The sequence below is a fragment of the Zeus faber genome, assembly GCF_960531495.2.
Source record: "Zeus faber genome assembly, chromosome: 2".
In the NCBI taxonomy this organism is placed as follows: domain Eukaryota; kingdom Metazoa; phylum Chordata; class Actinopteri; order Zeiformes; family Zeidae; genus Zeus; species Zeus faber.
Window position 1 is genome coordinate 4,241,064 of NC_137189.1, and position 22,545 is coordinate 4,263,608.

The following is a 22,545-nucleotide window of genomic DNA, read 5'->3' on the forward strand; positions in this document are numbered from 1 at the left end:
AGCTGCTGTGGTTTGGCATGTGCAACGGCAACCTGAGACAAAAAAAATTAGCAGGATCTGTTTTTTATTCATTTATTTTTTATTTTTTTAAATACAGGTCTGACAGGTTGGTAATTATACTGGGAAGGAAATGACTGAGATATTTCTATTCCACGAGATCCACCTGCCTGCGTTGAGCATCAGTTCTGGGTTTGAACCGATGTTTACTACTACGTAGTAGTCGTGTGTCAGGATTACGCAGCAAAAGAACAACAGGGTACCAACTTTAGAGAAAAGCCAAACAACAACCCTCCAGATAACTCCAACAGTGGGACTAAATATGGCAGCGATCCGTTCAATCTAGAGATAACTCAACAACTATAACCACAAGTGTTAAGAAGTCACACGCCGCTTGCTATTTTGGTGGATAGCTTCGGTATAGATCGATCGACATTTAGATAGACAGACGGATAGACAGATTGACAGATGCACAGACCGATACATAGACAGAGAGACAGAGATCAAAACAACAGGAAATAATAAACTAATAAGAATCAAAAATAGATTAAAAAAAAAAAATGGCGATATACAATTAAAAAAAAAACTAAAATAGAATAAATATAAGTTTATTTCTGCTGAGATGATCCTAAATGAATGAGCTTTTTCAACTTAATGAACTTCATCACACACACGCACACACACACACACACACACACGCACACGTATATATCCCAGCTAGCTGCTAGCACCGCCGCTTCTCTCCATGTGAAGCCGCTTGACAGCCACTAATTTCCCGGCGCGTTTCCGACCGAGTGGACCCCACCGGGCGAACGACGGAAAGGTTTTAAGGTGAAATAAAAGCTCTAAAACGTACCTTTTACTCTCCCGGAACAGGTTCACGGCGGAAAGCCGAAGAGAGCGTGTGTGTGTGTGGGTGTGTGTGTGTGGTGTGTGTGTGTGCGTGTGTGTGTGTGTGTGTGTGTGTGTGTGTGTGTGTGTGTGTGTGCGCGCGCGTGTGTGTGTGTGTGTGTGTGTGCGTGCGTGTGTGTGCGTGTGTGTGTGTGTGTCCCGCACGCGGCTCGGTCTCGCTCTCTGCTCCCTCCAGCGACGTAAAAACACTCGAGGGGGAAAAAAAAGAAAAGACAAGGAGCCGAGTCCAGGCTGAAGCCCCGCCCACGTACCGTCTGAGAACCCGCCCGACTGCGTTGCGATTGGTCCATATTTGGGCTTGTGCAAAATTAGCCAATGAAAAGAATCGCACTTTTCATCTTTGTCCAATCATTGCGCGGGAATTTGTTTTGGGGCGCACTGCTTGTGAGTTCTGGTTTATTTATTTATTTATTTATTATTTTTGATGTAATATTATAGTTACATAATGATCATAACAACAATAATAATAAGAATATAAATAACTAATAATGATAAATAATGTTTTATAATGAAATATCATGTAAATAAACAAATATAAATAATAAGGTCAATAAACTTTATTTCTGGCATTGACATCAAGACATCAAAAGGATCCCCAGTATGACTTACTCACGATTATAAATATAGAATGTATGGTTATGTAGTATAATGTAAATATATAATGCCTAGGTTACATATTTGTTAATCTATAATTAGAAATAATATATACATTTACAATTATAGGTAATAAATAATATACAGATAACATTATAAATATATAGTTCTATATTTATAACAGCAAGACAATTGCCTCCTCTGCCAATTATCTTCGCCACCAGCAGAGGTGGTTAGAGTACTGTACTGTACCTTATAAATATTAACTCCAGGAAAGTAGATCCCCAAATGACTGCATTGAGTATCGATTTGAAGAAATGTGGATTACATCGGGTACAGTCTGTTTCAATATGTGATAGTCAATAGAATTGCATTATAGTGCTGCACAGTTTTTAGTTCTGGGCTTAAAGAAGTGATTTTAAACTATGTTGTGTTTGGTGTTTTTACTGTTATCATTGGCTCACAGTAAATTTGCAATTACATTTGATTTAAAGGGAGAAAAGCAACCCAACTTGACAACAGCAGGGAGTGAGAAGGAAATCTGTGAACACACTTAAGACAAATGCACACTTTTCACACTTTAAAATTGTTGAAGGGAAAAGGGAGGTAACAATAATAGAAGCAAGCAAAAACTGGAGTCACAAGATAAGAAGCGATAAGATGATTAATACCCAGGGGGAAATTACAACTTTACAGTGGCAAAAAACAATGCAGTCAAGAAAGAGATAGATTGTGTACATATTCTCATCACATTTTCATTTCTATCTGCACAAGTTAACACATGGTAGCACTGTGATAACTAGTGACCAGTGAATCAATATGGACAGGTGGCAGTTATTCTACAGTAAGTACAAATTACAGTATTGCAGCATTGCTCACAAAAAAGTGGAATTAGGTCATAACAGTAGTAAAAAAAAAAGTGTCCCCCAGCCCAGCTTTTATCACACACAGCTGCTTCTGTTTGGGACTGGGAAATTGATGCACCAATCTAACACACACACACACACACACACACACACACACACACACACACACACACACACACACACACACACACACACACACACACACACACACACACACACACACACACACACACACACACACTCCTAGTGGTGCATAAGAATGTCGTAAGTAGTATGACATGAATAGTCATCATGTATGTAATAGTTTTAAAATGTATGCTCTACTGCTAGATGTTTCTAAAAGACTACTCAAGTGCATTGCTACCCATGTCCGAACACCTGTTTGTGGAAACAGAACCGCTACACTTTTTAATAAGATATAACAAGTTGCCTTTTAAAATTCCTTTAATAATTCCAGAACCTACTCAGGAAATTGCACACATTGTTAAATTTCAAGTTTCAACGTTTTATTGGTCAAATGTACGACAATACATCCAGTGTTCTTTTCACAGTGCACTCAACATCCAGTTTAATGTCCATTGAAATAGAATAATTCCAATGGACATTGGTAGGTAAGCTTGATATATAGTTTACCTACCAGTGATCCCCCTCCCATTAAAACAGAACCTCTAGCCACCTGGCCACCTCACATTCCAGAAGAAAAGAGGGAAAGTGTTCTTAAGTAATGTAAGTCATGCTGACGGTGCATTTTAAACATAGTGCATGTACATGCCAAGACATGTCGTACTTGGCATGTACCTCACCATCACTCATAAACGCACAGCTGCATGCACAAGAGTTGAATGTATGCTGGAAATGAAACATTCTCTTTTTTTGTTTTTTTTAAGGGGAAATTCATTTTTATTCCAGAAATGCATTAACATTAATATATGCAAATCTGATTCCTCGCGTCTACGTTGAGCGGTGATCTGTGATCAAGTGTTGTTCAGGGAGCAACCACAGTATTTTGGTAACTCTACTTCCTTTCCACTGGTCCACTGCCGCCCATAATGCACTACCTTGAGGGGCAATAACATAGTAACGAGACAAGCTTTAAAGTGAGCAACAGCGACACCTAGTGGGGACTATGCTATTACTGGTATTACTAGCACTGTATTACTGTTTGTGTACATTTAATTCCATTATTATGTGTTTGGGAAGACTCACATATTGTTATTACTCGACATATTATTATTATTATTATTATTATTATTATTATTATTATTATTATTACTATTAATAATAATAATAATAATAATAATAATAATATAATAAACGACTCACCATACTATATATATTTCTATTTAATAGCACACCATTGCATCTTATTGCTATGCACTGCTCCTATATGTACTGTATATTTACATTGTTGGTGAGCCTTCTGAGCCCAATATAGCTATTTATATGTGTACATATATATTATTTCATTATAAATTGTCCCTTTTTTGAGTTGCGCTGTTCTGTCAACTCGATTTTAAATTACCTTCTCTATTTTAACACAACCTATGCAGACACAAAAACAATGCAATAAATGATTAATTAATTATTAATATGACACCAAACTTTTGATTGCGCTTCTAAAAGCAAGTGGAGTGTATGTGCGTGTGTGCGTGTGTGCGTGTGTGCGTGTGTGATACGCAGAACAGAAGGTATTGGAGGCAGATGATCCGCTGTGGCAACCCTTAACGGGAGCAGCTGAAAGAAGAAGAAAATAGTACATACATACAGTACTGAACCAGACTTCATGGCAATGTTGAGCCTAAAGGTATTATCCACCAGATGGCAGTATGGTGCTCTACCCTTGCTACTGATGGCACACTGGCTTTACCTCAAAGCTCTTACACAGACACACTACTACTACACTACTACACTAGTAGTGCTGTGCATGCTGCTGCTCAGCTGGAGTATCTACTTAATATTAAAAAGGGCTTCAGTAACATCACAAGCCTCAGTCGACAATGACACGCCAACTTGAGATCCTGACACATTTATAAGACGCATTCACATGCTGCATTACCACAGCACATGTGAGTGTGATTAGTTATTGCAACATGATTTCCTATGCTGTAAAAAAATGTTAATGAACGATTGAGAGCCACATACCAATTCTGAATTATGCTGTTGTAAATCTAGTTTTCCTGTATGGTATATGCAATATGTGGACATGTCTGGGAGCTGTATTGTTTCTATTTTTATCAGAAGTTGTGAGTCATTTTCATAGGTAGGAAGGGATGGGATCCTGGTATTGATGCATTTTACAAATTCAAAATTCAGTTCAAATGATTTTTTTTCCCTTCGGTTTCACTGATGCAGGTTGAGGCATAACAGAGCAAAATGTCAAAATCAATTCAGTAGCAGCTTTAGTACGGTGGGTGCTTAGGAGTCTAGATGCCAAAAGGTTGTTGCTTGAATGCCACAATCCATGGTTAGGATTACTGTCCAAAACTGCCTCTGAGAAAGCACACTGACCAGAAGCAGAAGCCAAACCTCTCAAGGTATACATTTTTAAAAGTGGATAACATCATCAACATAATGGAAATAATACAATAGATGCTTTCTTATTGCAACCATTAAACCAAACCAGTACAATACAAATTCAGGCCAAATTGGAATTGGAAATTGGTCACATTCCTACTAACTTGAGTATTTGATCGCGGTTCAGTATCAAGGAAAATAAGAAACATTTAGCTGACTGTTTAGCTGAAGTGTTTTCGGAACATGGAGATGGACAGATGTTAAAGGATATGTTTCATATTTGCTCTCCTGCAATGTATTCACCACCTGAAGGGCAGTGATTCCCACACATGCATACACTATTCAGTCACCTCCTCCATTTCTAACTCCTGCAGCCCACTAAGCTCTACTAAACAGAACTGGTATGCCTTCCACTACAAACTATACAACCGTTCCTGTTAGGTCCATTGCTAGACCTTCTAAACATTCAAAGCATACTATATCTCTTTCAAATCTAACTACAGTTCCCCTACAGTCCCATTCAACTTCCCCTTTATTGCATGCATCTCAGTCTAACCCAGCCTCCTTATTTAATCCACATACTTTTAAAAATAGAAAAGGTCTGGGTCTAATTCATCTCAATATTAGAAGTCTGCTTCAACATCAAAAATTTGATCATCTCAAGATTCTGGTTTCTCAAAGGGACCCTAATATATTGGTGCTGACTAAAGCTTGGCTAAAGAACAATATCAGTGATTCTGAGGTTTCTTTAAATGAATATCATTTGTTTAGAATAGACAGATATTCAAGAGGAGGCGGGGTGGCCATTTTAATTAAATCACGTCTTTCAGCTACAGTTCTTATAACATCACTGTACAGAAAGCGTTTGAATTTCTTGCTCTGAAGGTCAATTTAGGGCCTAATAATTCAGTTGTCGTGATTGGGATTTATAGAATTCCCTCTGCTGAATCTGTCGCCATTGATAGATTGGCAGATCTAATCTCTCAATATAGAAATTCTGAGAAAATAGTTTTGGGTGATTTTAATCTCAATTGGTTGACCAAGGTGTCCGACTACTGGAGAGAGGTGTGTGGTAATCTCAACCTAACCCAACTGATTAGTCACCTGACCAGGCCTAATTAAAAAAATATTTCCAAGTCAACTTTAATTTATCTGATATTATCCAATAGGAGTGATAAAATTGTTGCTTCTGGTGTCTCTGACCTTGGAATAACTTGACATTTCAAATACATAAGAAATCCCAGACTTTGAGATAGCACTGGATAATTTATAAATACCTTCTACTCAAAACATGCCCTGTTGAAAAAGCAAAGAACTAACTATAGGTCAAGTCCTTAGTTCATCTCGGAACTCATCTCTGTTCAAATTAAAGAATAAGGTTTGGGTCCTTGTGAGAAAATCTGGAGACTCTTCCCATTGGCTTGCTTTTAGGCATTTAAAAACTACATTTACGTCGTCAGTGAGGAATGCTAAATCAAATTATTATTTAATCACCATCTTTAGCTGTTATTAAAATACAGCCAAATTTTGGAAGGTAATGAATTCAGTTAAGAAAAGAAATGCCATTTCCCTGCCCACATATATCAATTCTGGTCAGTGTGAAATATCTGATCACAAGGAAACACATGAACTGCTTTTCACAATCATTTTTCTGCAACTGGTCACCTTTTTGAAAATGGGAGCACAGGACCTGGTAAATCTATGATTCATCCGGAAATGGATGTCTCCCTACATACTGCAAGTCCTGTCCCTCAGTTTGCCCTCCAGCTTCTCACTCCTAATGTAGTCCCTGGAGCACACCTTGATGATTTCAGATTATATAACATATATTTTTAATTTATCCATTTTATCAGGTTTAATTCCTAAAGTGTGGAAGTTGCTCATGTTACTGATCTAAATAACTATCGTCCCATCTTTAAATTGTCGTGTCTGTCTAAAATAGTTGAATCAATCATAAACAATCAACTCAAGACTTTTCTAGCTTGGTATTCTGTGTTGAGCACACCAGTCTGGTTTCAGGGTTAACCACAGCACCATTTCTGCAACATCTTCCATTTTAAATGAAATTCTTTTTTTTTTTTCATTTGGATGAAAAGAAGCATTGTGCTGCTCTGTTCATCGACCTATCAATTAATACCTACCTATTAATACAGTTGATCATTCCCTGCTCTTACACAGACTGCTTAGTATTGGCTGTGACCCAATTAATGGTACCAAAACGACCTCTCTGATAGACAGCAGCACATGAAAACAATAAATGTTCAATCTGGATTTTTATCGATAACAAAAGGTGTCCCTCAAAGTTTGATTTTAGGACCTGTATTTTTCACAATTTATATTAGTGATATTGTCCGGTCTTTGAATACCTGTAGTATCCATCTGTACACAGATTCAAGAGGGATTTATCAATCTCAAACTTGTGTTAAATGCTGGAAACACAACATAACATTTTGTGTTTTTTCTATAATTGAATTAAGGAATGAGGAAAAATTCAGAATAGCACTTTACTCAGTGGAGCTACTGAAAGAGTCCCACACTATAAATATTTAGGCATCTGGATTGATGATAAATTCCATTTTAAAGTTCATATTGATAAACTGGTTGAAAAGCTGCGGCCGAAACCTGGCTTCTTTATCGAAATAGAACCTGCTTTTCCATTTTTAGTAGAAAGAGACTTTTTGAAATTGTATTTCTTTCTGTCTTGGATTATGGTGATGTAATCTATAGACGTGATGCTGTTACCAGCACAAAGCCCTTAGATACTATATTGTACATCACTCTGTTCTTAGATTTATTACAGGTGATAACTAGAGTACCCATCATTGTACTCTCTATGAGAAAGTTGGCTGGCCCTGGTATACACTGGTATGTTTATTTACACAGCGCACCTGAAAAAAGTTTACATTACTTTGCTATTACACCTCAATGTAGGAGGATATCAAACCTGCCTGTTTACATTAGATGTTCCACATTTAATGTAAACATTAGATGGTTTACATTAGATGTTACATTAGATGTTCTGTTTGTGTTCTTATTTTGTTATTTGTGGGGGGGTTTTTCTGCCTAATATGTCTAGGCGTCATTGAAAATGAGGGTTCATCCCTCAATGTAGCCACGAGAACTAAGTAAAGGTGAAATTAAATGGAAAAAGAAAAACTTTCCCAACCCAGTCCTTTTAATAATATCGGTTCCCATCATTTATAACTGTTACAATTGAGAAACTTACCAATCTCCTGCAAATTCCCACTCTGCTTAAATGCAGTCCAACAGGGCAAACTATGCCTAAAAGGACATTGCAATTTGGGGCTTAGGGAAGAAGAAGATTCTTTATTTATCACTTCTTTATTTATAAGGGACGGGAGGAAATAAAATTAGCAGAAGACAAAAGAGCTGCCGACAAAAAGTAAACTATACTTATTTTGTTGAACCACGGAAGCAAAGGGACGGGAGGGTGAAATGAATTTAGTTTTAAATCAAATTTTGTTGTAATACCCGTTTGCTGTGAGTAGAGACCCGATTGCACACAGTGTAGCTTGAAATATAATATATGAATTGTCTTTAATCAGCGAGTTGAATAGATGCTTCGTTTTGGAGGGTTTCTGAGTCATTTCACATCGCTACTATCTCCCTCTGAATGCTGCTGTATGCCTTGGTTTAAAACACAGAGGGAAAATGTTAAGTGATATGTCAACATTTCCATTTTGTTGGTCAGAATCTAAATGCTGCAGAAACAGACGATTCTACGGCTGGATTCTAAATGTCACTGGTGCTATCTTATGAAAAGCTTTCTTTCAAGTGCCAAGTTCCAGCGCTGGTTTTTCCACGTTCAGGTCATGGAGCAAAGCATTAAAATACGTGATTTTTCAGAGCAGGGGGTACGGGCGCATTTTGGGCCGAAATGTCCAATTGAATTAAATCCTCCGCATTTAAACCGCGTTTGTTGTCCAGGAGCTCCTTGGCCGCTTCACGCGTACGAACGCAAATGTTCGCCTGGGACCTCGCAGTTTGGAAATCTGTCACAAAGACGTTGAGGAGACAAGTTAAAATGTAGCTGAAGGACCAGTAGGACCATGAGGCGCGTCTCCAGCGGGGTACAGGAGCCGTGCAAGAAGGCTCTGGGTTCAAACCTTTCCTGTACGGAGTCTGCATGTTCTCCCCATGTTAAGGGTTATGGTCAAGATGAACCCAAACGCAGGACACATGGTTTTAGGAGTTTATACAGGGGTTTAATGGATAGACAGGCAGGAATCAGGGACAGGCAACAGAAGGGGGATCAGGAGCAGCAGGGACGTGTAATGGGGAAGGCAGGGACTCAAACAAGCAGGGACCCAGGAACCAGGAACCAGGAGTAAAGGAGCCAGTGGAGGATCAGGGATTGAGAGTTCGGGGCACACACCCAGGGAAACAGGCAGGAACAAAGACGCTGAGGACATGTGCGAGAAACACGTACGAGAAACACGTGTGAGAAACACATGCAAGAAATACGTGCAACAAACCGACACCAACAGAGTGTGGCGAGGAAGGTGGAGACAAATGGTGAGATTACTGACTGGGGACAGGTGTGCAGTGACAGGGATATGATTGACACCAGACACAGACAGAGGGAGCCAGAGAGGGACAGAGGGACCTAGAGGCAGACAGGGAATCAAGGCAGAAGAGGATTGTGACACCCCATGTTCATTTTCTCCCGCCCTAAAAAAGACACCACATTAGGATTAGACACTCCTGTTGATGCCACTGAGCAAGGCAGGGTCCAGATCAGGAGCTGGTCCCTGGGTGCTGTTACCTCAGATACTAGGACGGGCCAAATGTAGAGAACTCATTTCCCCCACAGGGATTAATAAAGTGTATAAATATTTAGCCCTGGAACCTTCTGAAACATGAACCTTAGCAGGCCTTAAAATATTCCCTCTGAACTGAGGAACCGGTCGGCGCTTCAGTCTTTCGAAAAAGAAAAAAAGCAACAGAGACACAGTATGTTAAAACGTTGTTTGATATGGGTACAGGGCTGACAGTAAACGCTGCAACACCCAGTGAGTCTGAAACACTAATTGGCTTCTCTTCACACACACACACACACACACACACACACACACACACACACACACACACACACACTAAAGGATATACACTCACATTTACATATATACCTACACACTCACACTTACATACACAAAATTCACACACACTTACACTTATACATACTCACACACACATACTGTGTCTATACCTATACACACACTTACACTTACTGTACATCCACACACATACACACACACACACAAAGACACACACACACACACACACACACACACACACACACACACACACACACACACACACACACACACACACACATATATTGACAGTGAACAGCCTTCCTCAGATCTGCCAGACACTAAGACGTCCATTTTAGTTTTTTTGGGGGGCATTTTGATCTAATTAACTTGGCCATAACCTCCTTTCTCTCTTCTGTCCCTCCCTATATCCTTACCTCCCTCACTGTCCCTCCTGCCCTCCCTCCATCTCTCTATCTCCCAGGTTTTCCACCACTCCAACATCATTAAACACCCAGACGCCTGATTGATGTTGTGTGCGTGTGTGTGTGTGTGTGGGAGTGTGTGTGTGTATGTATGTATTTTGGAGTGTTCTTGTTTGTTTTTTCCGTGCGTACGTCCTCCTTTCATCGCCGCACTCTCCCTCTGTGCCATTCTGTCAATCTCGCTCTTTCCACCACTCTCTCTCTTTATTTCTATCCGCTTTTTCTCTTACAATGCCTCTCTTTAAATATAGACATAGATAAAAACCCCACTGTGGCCGCTGTGTGTGTGTGTGTGTGTGTGTGTGTGTGTGTGTGTGTGTGTGTGTGTGTGTGTGTGTGTTCTGCATCTGGGTGTGTGTGGAGGATTTTGGGGTTATTGATGGCGACATCACCTCCTTTTGTGTCCCGATCGATGGCTGGGGGGCTCGGAGTGGAAGTATTGGAGCGACGAGGTGTCAGAGGAGAGAATGGCAGCAGCTGGTGGTGACCGCCTGATAGCAAGGGTGAGAAAGAGAGAGATAGAGAGAGAGAGAGAGAGGGGGAGAGAGAGAGAGAGAGAGAGAGAGAGAGAACAAATGAAGAAGGGTATGAAGGAAAAACTGGGCACCCAAATCTATGGTCCAGGTCTTTAGATTTGGGTCAAAATGTTGGTGAGAATAAAAAGGGGGGGGGGGTGAGGAGAGCTTATTCATATATATTATATTTGTATATAAAAAAGACTAATTAATTCATGGAAATCAGACAACTGGAAGAGATTGATTAGGCTCTTATCAACCAATTTGAATCGGTTTAGGGATACATCATACAGTTATTCTTCTGTTGGTCACAGAGACCCCAGAAACCTGGGCTGACCACATCACCTTTGCACGGAGCTGATCAGGTTGTTGGGTGAGGCCTGCGGAACGTTGTCCCACTCCTCTGCTACCGTGGCTGTGGCAAGTTGTTCGGTATTGCTAAGGAGTGGAACGTGCTGCAGTATGCGCTGATCCAGAGCATCCCAAAGATGCTCCAGATGGGGACGTGAAGGCAGGCCTTGGAAGATTTGCCAAAATCTCTGAAAACGGCGTCGGAGGCGGCTTGTTGTAGAGAAATGGACATTGATGACTCAGCTCTCATGGACATTCCTGCAGCGAGCACGTCAGTGGCAAGCTCCCGCAAAACCTGAGGCATCTCTGGCGAGTGGAACAAAAACTGCACATTTCAGAGTGGACTTTTATTGTCTCCTTCATAAATAACTCCTGTGCACTGATCATGCTGTTTGAGAGCTCATGCAACTCATGCAAAATTGGGGCAAAACAAAAGTGTTAATATTTTTTAATTTTTTATTATTTATAGTTGATATTTTTGTATATATATATATATATATATATATATATATATATATATATATATATATATATATATATACCAATCAGTCACAACATTAAAACCACTGACATTAACATTGAATAACATTGCTCATCTCATTTTAATGGCACCTGTCAAGGGGTGGGATAAATTAGGCAGCAAGGGAATAGTCAGTTCTTGAAGTTGATGTGTTGGAAGTAGGAAAAATGAGAAAGCATAAGGATCTGAGGGACTTTGACAAGGGCCAAATTGTGATGGCTAGATGACTGGGTCAGAGCATCTCCAAAACAACAGGTCTTGTGGGGTGTTCCCGGTATGCAGTGGTTAGTACCTACCAAAAGTTATCCAAGAAAGGACAGCGAGTGAACCGGCACAAGGCTCATTGATACGTGTGGGGAGCGAAGTCTAGCCCGTCTGGTTCGATCCCACAGAAAAGCTACTGTAGCACAAATTGCTGAAAAAATGTAATACTGGCAATGACAGAAAGGTGTCAGCACACACAATGCATCCTGTGTAGCCACAGACTGGTCAGAGTGCCCATGCTGACCCCTGTCCACCGCCAAAAGCACCTACAATGGGCATGTGAGCGTCAGAACTGGACCATGGAGCAATAGAAGAAGGTAGCCTGGTCTGATCAATCATGTGTACTTCTTCATCATGTGGATGTCATGTGCGTTTGCGTCGTTTACTTGGGGAAGAGATGGCACCAGGATGCACTATGGGAAGAAGGCAAGCCGGCGGAGGCAGTGTGATGCTCTGGATAATGTTCTGTTGGGAAACCTCGGGTCCTGACATTCATGTGGATGTAACTTTGACACATACCACCTACCTAAACATTGTTGCAGACCAAGTACACTGCGTCATGGCAACGGTATTCCCTGATGACAGTGGCCTCTTTCAGCAGGATAATGGTTTGAGGAATATGACAAAGAGTTCAAGGTGTTGACTTGGCCTCCAAATTCGCCAGATCTCAATCTTATCGAGAATCTGTGGGATGTGCTGGAACAACAAGCCCGATCCATGGGGGCCCCACCCCGTAACTTCCAGGGCTTAAAGGATCTACAGCTAACGTCTTGGTGCCAGATACCACAGGACACCTTCAGAGGCTTGTGGAGTCCATGCATCAATGGGTCAGAGCTTTTTTGGCGGCACGAGGGGGAGCTACACAATACTAGGCAGGTGGTTTTAATGTTGTGGCTGATCTGTGTATGTATACAGTATACTGTGTATATATATATATATATATATATATATACACATATATATATATATATATATATACACATACACACACACACTGTAGACTTGGAGAACATTTCAAACAGTGGATTTCAACCTGAATGTGACGATAAAACAGAATATTTTCAAGAACCACCAAAGGAGACCAACGACACGGCCCTTGTTGTTGCTACAACGGAAGAAGTTGATGACGTGACGATGTCCGTTGAGGTTGGTGATACAGATTATGATAAAAGTAGCAATGGATCAGATTGATAAATGTAAAATTGATAGAAACATTCATATATTAAATGACATACCGAGGTTGATATACAAAGACTATTATTATTCACAGACTGTACATTTCGTTGTGTTGTCCGCACTTTTAAACTACTGAATAATTCCACATATATTCCACTTTATTATAAAACATGAATATTCTTACTGTTCAATAAACGCTTTTTTAAAAACGAAGATATTGTGTGGTGATGACTGTTCAAAATTACCTGTAAACACGAGCACAATGCAGAGATTCAGCCCCATTCAGCAGAGTGTCAAGTAGCCATGTGCCAAGTAGCCGTGTGGCTTTGTTGGTCCTCCAAACCATTTGCATCTTGGGAGATGGCTGAATGGATCCAAGTGTTGAGGAAACTTTGAGGCTGATTATCTTAGAAACACAGTCTGTCATGCACTCGTCATTAACAAGCCATATCTTTAGAAATATTTGCTTGTTTCGGACACGTGACACCTTGTTTTGAAGCTCTGATTCTTCACTTTCAAAGGATGTGAAAACATGTAAAAGGGTAGCAAAGTATGGGATCCACTGTAGTGGGTCACATTTACATTTACATTTACATTTAGTCATTTAGCAGACGCTTTTATCCAAAGCGACTTACAAGGGAGAATAACATTCAAGCTACATTGCGACAGAGATTAGTGTAACAACAACATTCGTGTAACAATAAATACTGCAAGGTGGTGCTAAGTAATTGTAGGTTAGGACAGGAGGTACTCATTGAAGAGCTGGGTCTTCAAGTGCTTCTGCTCTGGTCATTTTTGGCAGCTCGTTCCACCAACGTGGAACTACAAATGAGAATAGCCTGGATTGCCGTGGCTGTATGGCCGGCAGACCCAGGCGACACTCATTTGACGAGCGCAGCATCCGGGGGGCAACATGTGCTCTTACAAGAGCATTTAAGTAGGCGGGAGCATTCCCAGCAATCACTCTGTAGGCCAGCATAAGAGACTTGAACTTGATGCGGGCGGCTACAGGTAACCAGTGGAGCTCGATGAGCAGCGGAGTGACTTGTGCCCTCTTTGGCTGGTTGAACACCAATCGCGCCGCCGCATTCTGTATCATCTGTAGTGGCTTCACCGCACAGGCCGGCAAGCCTGTTAAGAGGGCGTTGCAGTAGTCGAGACGGGACATCACCAAGGTTTGTACCAGCAGTTGAGTGGCATATTGGGTCAGGTACGGCCTGACTTTTCGGATGTTGAGTAGTGCGAAGCGGCAGGACCGGGAGACGGCGGCAACATGGTCCGAGAATGTCAGTTGGTCATCAATAATGACACCAAGATTCCTTGCAGCCTTGGCAGGAACAAGAGATAGAGAGTCGATTTTAATATCAATGTTGTGATAAATACCTTGTTTGGCCGGGAAGATCAGCAGTTCCGTTTTAGCCAGATTTAGTTGAAGATGATAATCCTTCATCCATGTGGATATGTCAGCGAGACAATCCGAGATCCGCGTCGAGACAGTAGGGTCATCGGGCGGGAAGGACAGATAGAGTTGAGTATCATCCGCATAGCAGTGATATGAAAAGCCATGTGAGCGGATGATCGGGCCCAGTGAGGTGGTGTATATGGCAAAGAGGAGGGGTCCTAGCACCGAGCCTTGGGGCACCCCTGTGGTGAGGTTGTGAGGCACAGACAGCTGGCCTTGCCATGTCACACTGAACGAGCGCCCAGTAAGGTAAGATTCGAACCAGGAAAGTGCACTGCCCGTTATGCCCATACTTGAGAGTATGGACAGGAGTATGCAATGATTGACAGTGTCAAAAGCAGCTGATAAGTCTGGACTTATGACTCTGTGCGTCACTGCATTAGGCTGGGCTGTTGAGACGGAGAGCTAAAACAGGATGTTAGTTCGCTGACAACCAGTGCAAACTGGACGGTGTGCCTAAATTTAAGAGGTGGAGTAAAGGGTGGTGCTTCATACATAGTGGAACTTAGTCGACTCCCCCTGACAAAGGGGTGGAGAAGAAGTATGATAGAAGAAAATAAATAAATAAATGAATATTAAAATAAAATAAAATAAAATAAATAGAAATAAAATTAAATCAGTTAAAAATAATTAATTTGAGGTGATATTAGATTGACTAATGTACTCTTTAGATTTAAATGCGTCATATGAATAAAAGTAAACATTGCTTTATTTCAAATGCGCGAGAAATAAAAAATCTGATAGTGTATGTCTCATTGAATTGTATTATAGTATGTAGAAGAATTTAGAGTGGTCTTAAGACACTGAACTGTTGTGTTGTTCTTTTTGTTTTTTCTTTCTTCCTCTCTTTTACTTTGCTGAGTGAGAGCTGGGGGAAAGACAGAGAAGATGGAATGTGTCTGAATTGGATCATCCAAGGGGCAGATGACAAGACATCTGGCAGTTCTTCACAGACGCCGGGAGCTTACGGATGACAACGCATAAAAATTCTGAATCTTGTGAATCAGGCCAGTACGGTTGATCCACAAACTATTTTCAATAGACACCTGCATTTACCTATATGTGTGTACATCTAGTTATAACCTACATGATTGCTTGTTCTCACATATAGGATTACAGTAGTTCTTTTTCTTCTATTGTCTTTGCAATTAGTTAGTAAGAGACTTGGCAACGGACTGACTAATCAAGGCATTTGCCTAATTAATGGAGCATTATTGATTTGATTGATCACATGCGGAAAAACTGATTTGATTTAAATACGGTTGAGTGCTGTGAATATTGGTTTCATTATCTGAGTATGGTTTACCTTGATTGAGGCTGTTTTGAGAGTGAACATTGATGGACATTTTGATAATAGGGGATAAATGAGTATGATCAGATGTATCAGATCATGAGCAAGTGAAGTTGCTTTCATAAGTGGGAAGCTATTGGTCTCCTTTGGGGTTGGTAAATTTAGTTGTTTTTGGTGGAGTGTGATTACATGGTGCTTTATAAATTATTTTTAAATAAATCAATTTGATTTACAATAAAATAAATGGATACAAAATTTAAAAAAATAATCACTCCTATTGATGTAGTGTGAAAGAATAATCCTCATATTAAAGATATTGCAAAAATATCAGGAAAATGGAGCAAGCGGTGGCCTGACATTGAACAACCATGGCCAGCTGAAGGAACTCTTAACTCAGATGTGATTAAAACAATGCAGGTGCTTGTGTCCACCTATAAAGTAAATCAAAAGAAAGAAAAAAGAGGAAAGAGATCCACGGAGAAAAGACAAACAGAACTTGGCATTCTGTAAAGGAGGGACAGACATGGTTGAAGCTGCAAAGGAAAAAAGAGAACATGGTGGCACAAAATGGTGGCTGAAGGATTTGAGCAGAAGCATATAGGAGAAATGATGAAGAAGCTGCATACGTCAAGGGTTACTCAAGGTAACAAAGCAGCGGATGAGGCTGCTAAAGCAGTTACAGGAGCAAACAAAGCAGGCAAGGTTCTTCTTGTCACCCATGAAGTGGACTTGGAAGATAAAATCACACTCAGAGATGTGATCTCGATGCAAGAAGCTGCGTCAGCCATAGATAAACAATTATGATTGGACTGAGGGGCCACACAAGAGCCTACTGGTCTGTGGAGAAATCATGAAGGACTGATGGTAGCACCCCCAGACATACTAGGTCTGATGATTCAGGAAGCACATGGGTTAGCCCATGTTGCAAGGGGGGAGATAAGAAGAAAAATCACGAAAGAGTATGGTTTTTGGGCACCGTACTTGCTTGAGCAAATTGATTATGTCATAGGCAGATGTACAATCTGTCTTAAAAACAATGTTCGGAGGGGTGTGATGAGTCCACCCGGTCACATTCCAACTCCCACAAGTCCCATGCGTGAGTTGGTTGTGGATTTTGTTGACATGATAAGACCAGTAGGAGGTAAAAGATACATGTTAGTCATCGTGGATAGATTTTAACGGGGGACTGAAGCATTCCAACCAAGCGTAAAGATGCTCAGTCAGTTGCCAAGCCAAGTTCTTGCGTTGTGAGGTAATAAGCAGGTGGGGACTTCCAGATCGCATATCTTCAGATAATGGGAAAGAGTTTGTGGATAAAATAGTAAAATTAATTCAGCAAAAATTGGAAATTAAACAACGTCTAGGAGCTGTTTATCATCTGCAAAGCCAAGGTGTTTGTGAAAAATTGAATGGTGTGCTGAAAAATCGCATTGTTAAAATCTGTCAGCATACAGATCTGAATTGGCATTAATGGTGTGTAGTGAGGAGCTAACACTCGTAGAGAAATATCTATTCTGAATATCTGATTCCATTATAGACTATTTTTGACTGAGAAAATGCATGGACAAAGGGGGGAACAGGAAAATGTTAATCATATATTGGAATAATGTAGTATAAGTATAATGCAAAAGTGAAATTATTATACTGTATTTGATGTGTGTGCAAGATACTGGCTGGTGAATTTTTCTTTCAGGACCAGTATGAGGCTGGCTGTGTCCGGAGATCCTAACAGCCTAATGGACTTGAACACTCAAACATGGACATTCAAAAATGGAGGATGAAATGGACGAAGGACCCTGAATGAGGACATCATGATCAGGAGTGGCGAGTGAAATATCATTAAAAGTTGATGGTGTTAAAAAGCAACAGTTCAATACATACATATGTGTTATGCAGGTTTTTATAATATTGGAGTTTGTTTATTACAATGTAACCCGTATTATTGATCAAAAGTCTGGACTCTACAGTAGATATTTTTAGCAAGACATATTACTTTGATGTAGTATTGTTTTCTTTGAAGTTTTCTGTGACAGGGTGAAATGGATATATTGGGACCTCAGGTGTTTTATTTTTTTTGCGCGGTTTTGAGGGACATTGATGATAGGCAGGGACAGGTTCACTGGAAGGTTCGATGGGTCGACCAGCCTGACTTTGGACAAAATCTTTGATTTATTTCTGAGGTTCTGAATGTATGCATTAACATGTAACATCCTGTACAGTTTTCTAAACCCTTCCTGTTTGCAGTTAATTGATTTGGAGTGCAATAGGTGGTTGCCTGGGGCAGAGGAAGCGTGAGAGAATTTTTCTGTCTTGATTGTTTGTTGAAAGAACTAAGAAAGGAAGCTGCCAGATGGGTTTTTCGCTCTCACACTCCATAAATTTATTGTATTGCTATGATTAAGCATGTTCAGAAGGGTATAATATAATAATTTTGTTTGTTAGTAGGTGATTTCTATTAAGCCAATTAACGTTGTAAGTTCAATGACTCTTCTCTCTGTCAAGACTTTGTGTAGTCTCGAAGGGGGGAAAAATGAGGTGTCTTGGAATGTGTGGCGTCCCAAGACAGCCCCATCGTATAAGATAATTACTAAGAGACGGTGCCAGGGGTCCCGAGAGAGAGAGCACATCACCAGGAATCCTGGTGATAAGGGAAGTGAAATGTGACCTGTGACCTATGTAGGGGAACCAAATGGTAAATGTTGTCTTTGGGCAAGCATAAAAGAGCCCGCCTGAGTCTCATTCGACAGAGAATCCATCCGGCTCGGTTCTCTCCTAGTCCATGGAAAGTCTAGTCTGATGCTGTTCTTTTGTAATGAATCTATTATTTTACTCAAGTCAGCTTCAGCGGTCTCTCCTTCTTCATCAACACATCACATTCATCAAGAAACTACAATAGATAGATAGATAGATAGTAGAATGTGCTCAATAATTATTGTTCAAAGCAGAAATCGAGAGAGAGAGAGAGAAAGAGGACAAGAAGAGAGAGAGGGAGACAGGGGAGAGAGAGAGAGGGGAGAGAGAGAGAGAGAGAGAGAGAGAGAAATACACAGAGAAAGAGGGGGAAAACTGCTGTCGCTTTACCTTAGTGCAGAACTTGACTCTCTCTCTTTCTCTCTCTCTCTCTCTGTCTCTCTCTGTCTCTCTTGCTCAGAACACCACAGGACTCGCTTGCCCCCTCATCCTTCTGCCTCTACTGCACAGTTAGATGCATAGACTGCATAGTTTAATTTAGGGGTGAGCACAATGATGTAACACCTTCGCCGCACGGCTCAGGAACGCCAGAGGACTCCCAGGTGGACTGAGTTAAGGTGCCAGAAAAGTGTGACACTAATAGCAGCAAATTCATTTGGTTCTGGTTTGATAGTTTAACAAATGGCCCTCGCTGAGTTAAATCAGGAACACAGGAACAGAACAAGATTCTGGCAGCAGTTTCTACGTCTAAAAACAAATGTGGCTTTCATCAGGGTCATATACAAGTATTTTATAGGAAGTTTAAATGTAAAGTTAGAATAGATAGATACAACCAATGACCTACAATTTCTTCAGAGTGGGGAAGGGCAGTATGCCAAGAAAAGTCATAAATGGACGTGAAAAAAACTTGCATTTAATAAACTTGAATATTTATGACTTTGATTGAAACCTTAAATTCAGATATGATATGTATGTAATGTAAACAAAAATATATTCATAGTAAATAGACTGCATTTGTATAGCGCTGTTCAAGCCATCATGTCCACATCCCATAGCGGATCCACCCAAAAAAGACTTTATGAAGAGTTTTAATTGAAGTATAATTGGGAGGAACTGGTCGTTTTAGGAACTGGAAACAAAGCTTCTGGAAAAAATTCAACAGTCGAAAAAACTCAAAAATGTGAATATCGGCGTGGACAGGTAAAATGGAGCCTCTTGAAAACACTGACATCATGACCTCACCTTTCGCATTTGCGCATTTGTGCATGTGTCGGGAACCTATGAGCGACGGCCGACGCCCATTGCATCTCCATTAAAAGTTTAAAAGTCTCTACAACTTAAGGAATGGCGCCCATACTAAACGCTGCATGCTCCAAATGTTCTTCTTTGGTGTTTGACATCAAGTTGTATGAGATATTATCACCCCATAATGGCCTGGAATGCTTAGGATTTTAAATCCTTTTTGCATTCTTGTTCTTGCATTCTTGAGTTAAAAAAAAAAAAAATTTAATGGAGGAGAAAAATTCATTTTCAGAAAAATCCGTATAGGTGTGGCCAGGGCCAGCAAGGAAGGATTTAACATCTTTTTTTCCTGTACCACACAGGGACCACAGATGACAGACGATCTAAGTAACAACACAGAGCGGGCGAGTGATTTTGCCTCATTCGGACGCCAGGCTGCGAGGCAAGAAGGAAAACAAAAAAAAAAGATGAAGAAAGATAAAACTATTTCCACTATAGAATCGCATCCTTTCTTTGAGCGCCCAAGGAGCTTATTGTCCCCGGCAGAGCGTCAATCAAGTGTCAGTGTTGTGACTTGATCCTCCAAAGCACAACTATTTAAGTTGTTATTCGGAAAACAAAAGTGGATGTGAAAGCACTCAAAGCAGATGTTGGATAAGGAACACAACCTATTACCCTACATTGGTAGGGAGTATAACTGCTTTTTCCATGTAAGCAAAATTGTCACTTTTTTTTGGCTTTTGCCTGGAAAACTAGTTGGAAATAAGAGGGATTCCACATGGAAGGATTAGTTAAGACCTCACCTTCTCGGTTTTGTGATTTTCTTTTCCCTCTTTACACTATTGTCTTCCTGGTTGGAACAGAGGGATTGTGCAGGTCTTCTCTAGGCATTCCATCATTTTAGGGGGATTTCCACCTGTGATAAAGGATGGTGCTGCTGCTGCCGGTAATGATGCAGTGAATCTATTTATGCCCCATGTGTACTGTGAAATTACCTGTGAGAGCAAGAGGGATTTAACCGGTAAAAGGAAGAAACATCCAGATGCAGGTGAAGATTCAGATGTTGAAAGCGGATGCTGTATACTGTATCTTATTCGCTCGTTGCCCAAATGGACCAGGATGTATCAGCGGTGGGGGTTCGCAAATATTGGTGATCAATAACAGTTGGTCCACTGCGACTTGGATGGCTTCTCAGATTTTACGCTCCCTGTTTATGAGGAAACGCGAGTGAATGTGTTTATGATTTTAGCGAGTTGGGGCTTTCAGACAGTGACTTTATAGCAGCTGTCTCTACTCTGGACCTTAAATATTACCCATGATGTCTGCTTTTGCTGCTAACAAATCACCAGTTTAAAGGATACCTTATCTCAGGCTAATTAAATAGGTTTATTTTCAATGGCGCGACCTTGGCCGTGTAAGTGCTGTTCACCCTCGGACCCAGACGCGGGGCTGGATCTAACTCCGCGGTGTCGGGCCCTTGGAAGACTGGATGCTCTCTTTGCGGTCATGGCTTGAGCAGGAAACTACAAAAACGAAAGAGGGGAAATGGACTTTTCTTGTCTCTTCAAGACACATAATCGATGCTGCAGAATAAAAATAAATAAATAAATAAATAAATGAATGAATAAAACCAAATAAACCATTTGTGGGAGGCTCTACCCACAGATCCGGTTCAGGGAGGGAGACGGAGACCTTGGGGCAGTGAGGTGCTGACATAGCAGGGTTTTCATTAAAACTAATAAACAAAAGTCTATCTGGCCAAAATGTGAACATAAAGCAAAGTTGGATGAATCAGAGTCCGGGTCTGTGTACCTCACGATCTGGTCCGCGGGGACACGCTGCCTCCACCACCGGATCCCCACTGCAGGACAAAACAACACATAAGAAAACTCTCCCAGCCGGGTCCAACCGATCAGCACTAATGAGGCCGATCAGGCTGTAGCTTAACCACGCCCCCTCGTCTGCCACACCCTTGTAATTCAAAAAAGGAAGGGCCAGACTTTTGAAAGGTTCCAAATGTTTATATTTGAAATTCATATGCAGCATTTTGGAACAGGAACAGAAAACCTTACAAAGAACCACATTAACCTGTCATTTTTTGAAATAATGTAAAAAGCCACCTGACAAAATGAGATTTGCAAAGATTTTGCTTTGCAGCAGATTTTGTACTGTTCAAAGTATATACAGGGCAAAGTGATGCAAAAGCCTAATATTTAATTAACCTATTTGACTAATATTATAAAATAAAAAAAATTAATAATAGCTTAATTATAAAACAAAAAAACTATATTTTTTCTGAATACATTTTGAACACTGGAAAATGATTACCAGTGGAGTGGAAGAGGAGAGCAAAACAACGAGAAAAACACCTTAATTTGGTAAATAATGAATAGTCTCTTTTGCTGAAAGTCTCTATTCGGCGCTGGGATTATGTGATCCCAGCGCCGAATCACATCCCGGTCCGGGGCGGTTGCGTAACTGGTGCGATGGGAAGCGGGAGATCTTGGGCTCCACATCATGATTCCCACTTAAAAAGAAACGCCGTGCCCTCGTTCTGAAGACCGGAATTATTTGACTTGCAGCTGTTACCGCATAATGTAAAAGTGGA

General features: G+C 40.7%; 1 protein-coding gene across 1 annotated transcript in view; it reads right to left on the bottom strand.

The window, feature by feature from the left end:
• The window catches only part of fam49a (family with sequence similarity 49 member A), a 55,527-nt gene extending 54,469 nt beyond the window's left edge, over positions 1–1,058 (bottom strand). The window contains exon 1 of the mRNA XM_079996717.1: positions 854–1,058. The gene's annotated coding sequence lies outside the window, so the exon portion shown is untranslated. The remainder of the gene's footprint in view (positions 1–853) is intronic.
• Positions 1,059–22,545: the final 21,487 nt, after the last annotated feature.